Raw genomic sequence first — 3277 nt, 5'->3', positions numbered from 1 at the left:
ATTGAATTGCTATGTAATTCAGTCTGTTTCTTTATGGTTAAGAGGTTACATTTTAAACATTTCAACATCTGCTACATGGATATGGAAATAGATGTATTGATGTTTCCCAGACGATGTAGCCTAATGGCTTTGGCGATCCCCTGATGTTCATTGTGGTGCAACCATGAAATTGACATTTTCCGGTTAAGTTGAAATATCTTGACAACTCCTGGACGGATTGCCATCAAATTTGATACGCACATTCATATTCCCCTCTGTATTAATTGCCATGATTTTACTAATCCCTGTAGTGTTCATCTAGATCAGTGGTTCCCAACCTGGGGGGCGCTCTCCCCTTGGTCGCAGGGGGGGCCTCAGATGATTTGAGGCATATAATTGTAACGCAATACATGATTGTCACTAAAAGCCTTGTCTCTACATTACAATAAAATACAAAAAATAATTGATTAATTAATTTTAATAACAATTCAAGTTAGTAGCTATTATAGGCATAAAAAGACAGAAATGTATAATTCTTTCTTTAATAGAAATGTTTCTTCTGCCCGTAAAGTGTCCAAACCAGGTTTTTCTGGATAAGCGCATTTTTAAAACATAGTCATTGTCCATGCCGGTTTCAGTTGGATTATTTGTCACAGTTGCTCCGATCAGATCGGTCTCCTCCATTTTGTAGATTATTTACGACTTTTGAATCCACATAAACACATCGGCAAAATCCGCCTTACTTTGAGCATGTGTTGTAAACAGTTTCATCCCTTTGTGAATTGTTTCCACTTCCACCGTCCTTTAATTTCTTCATACAGCGGGAATCCAAATTAATTAATCCTGAGTCCAATAACCATCAAAGTCACTCCAATAGTGCTCCTTAATTACACTTTCATCCTCCTTTAACAAAATACTTCACATTCATCCAGTTTGTGACAGTAGTTGTAGCATTTTGAGACTTTTAAACTTGAATTACCGCTGTTTCCCCCCTGTGTGTGTGTGTGTGTGTGTGTGTGTGTGTGTGTGTGTGTGTGTGTGTGTGTGTGTGTGTGTGTGTGTGTGTGTGTGTGTGTGTGTGTGTGTGTGTGTGTGTGTGTGTGTGTGTGTGTGTGTGTGTGTGTGTGTGTGTGTGTGTGTGTGTGTGTGTGTGGGGGGGGGCGCAAATTCCAACAGGAGTCATTTGGGGGGGCTCTTGGGAAAAAAGGTTGGGAACCCCTGCTCTAGATCACCATCAGATAACAGCTACTGACATTTTCACCATTATCATTTGTACGTTGTGTTGAAATCTTATATTTGAAAGTGAGCATACTAACAGATTAAACTAAGATGTAAATATGACACCGTATCAGCATGCTGAAATTCACATTTAGTGCTCTGGACAGACACACAGAGGCATGTTAAACCTCATCTAACTCAACACAAGCGAATAACATATATTTATGATGTTGTTCTTACTCTTTGTAAGTTTATTTTACCCTCCTCTATGTGTTCTAATACTTTGACACACCCATGTAATTAACAACACAATTCCTTCTCCGTAAGGGCTTATAGTAAATGCAGCTCCCTCTCATATTAGGACATGATGACCTTGTCATAAAATCTTTAGAATGGAGGAAGAAATCGATGTAAAGTCATGTTTGGACTCCGGAAAGAGGCTGTCAAGTGATGTTTGATGGAATTATAAAGACAGACACTCACACACTGAGGGTTAGGAGATCCTATAAATGATGGTGGAACTAATCTATTGGCTGCTAGTTAGAAATGAGTGATAGGTAAGGAAGTGGAATAGATGTGATCATGGGGGGGAGGGAAAAATGATTTGAGAAAGAGCTTTAAAAGAGCAATAAAAGTAAAAGCGAGAGAGAGAACAAGAGTCACAAGCTTGAGACCTCTGGCAGTTTCCTGCCAAGACTGACTAATGACAACCATCACTAATTGAAGACATGTCACACTGCTGAACCACATCACAGTCAGATGTTCAGACTGAATGGGCTTTTTCAGGGATGATGACTCAAGTGTTGATTACTTGCATCATGTCTCAGATTTGACTTCAAAAGCATCATGTGGAAATGTATTTAAAGATTGTGTTCACATGAACTCCCAACTAATAAACAGTCCATGTATTATTTCCTCTGTAAGAACAACTTCATAAGTTGAACCGTGCAAACTCTATGAATAGTATGTCCTTACAAGAACTCTGCTGTTTTTCTCAGAAGCCAAGTACATATTAGTCCTGCAGTGAGGAATTAGATCTTGCCAGTTCAGTGTGTTCTTCAGTAATCAGTGTTGAGAAACGACTGCTGACACTCTTTCTCATTAGAAACAAGAATGAAAATATGCTCCAGCTTTAAGTGCAGACCTTACCTTTTGCTTTAAATGTATTCTAAAACTTAGGCAAGGCAAGTTTATATTTCAACACAAGGCAATTCAAAGTGATTTCCAAAAATGAAAGACATTAAGAAAATGGCATTTCAAAACAGATAATAAAATAAACATTAAAATAAAAAGTACATGGATAAAAGTTACAGTGCAGTCTAAGATATGAATAGTTCAATTAAAAGCAGCGGCAAAAAGAAAAGTCTTCAGCCTGGATTTAAAAGTAGTCAGAGTTGCAGCGGACCTGCAGGTTTCTGGGAGTTTGTTCCAGATATTTGGAGCATAATAACTGAACGCTGCTTCTCCATGTTTAGTTCTGACTCTGGGGACAGAATCGCTGTGAACGCCGCGGGGCAGCCCTAACGCGGGGCAGACGGACCCAGTGGAATACAGGGGTTACAGTAATCGAGTCTACTGAAGATAAAAGCATGGACAAGTTTTTCCAAATCCTGCTGTGACATTAGTCTTTTAATCCTAGATATATTCTTTAGGTGATAGTAGGCTGATTTAGTAACTGTTTTAATGTGACTGTTGAAACTAAGGTCAGAGTCCATGACCTAGATTTCTGGCTTTATCTGTTGTTTTGAACATTGCAGACTGAAGCTCAGCGCTAACTTTTATACGTTCTGACTTGGCTCCAAAAACCATTACCTCAGTTTTATCTTTGTTTAATTTGAGAAAGTTCTGACACATCCAGTCATTGATTTGTTCAATGCACTTACTCAGTGTTTGAAGTCTCCTGGTGAAATGTTTATGTAAATGTTGATGTCATCCGCATAGCTATGGTAACTTATTTTGTTGTTTTTCATTATCTGAGCCAGTGGTAGCATGTAGATGTTGAAGAGAAGAGGCCCCAAGATGGAGCCTTGAGGAACCCCACATGTCATATTTGTCAACTCAGATGTGTATTTACCTACAG

The sequence above is a fragment of the Gymnodraco acuticeps genome, unplaced genomic scaffold (genome assembly GCF_902827175.1).
Source record: "Gymnodraco acuticeps unplaced genomic scaffold, fGymAcu1.1, whole genome shotgun sequence".
Lineage (NCBI taxonomy): Eukaryota > Metazoa > Chordata > Actinopteri > Perciformes > Bathydraconidae > Gymnodraco > Gymnodraco acuticeps.
Note: the sequence above shows the minus strand (reverse complement) of the source record.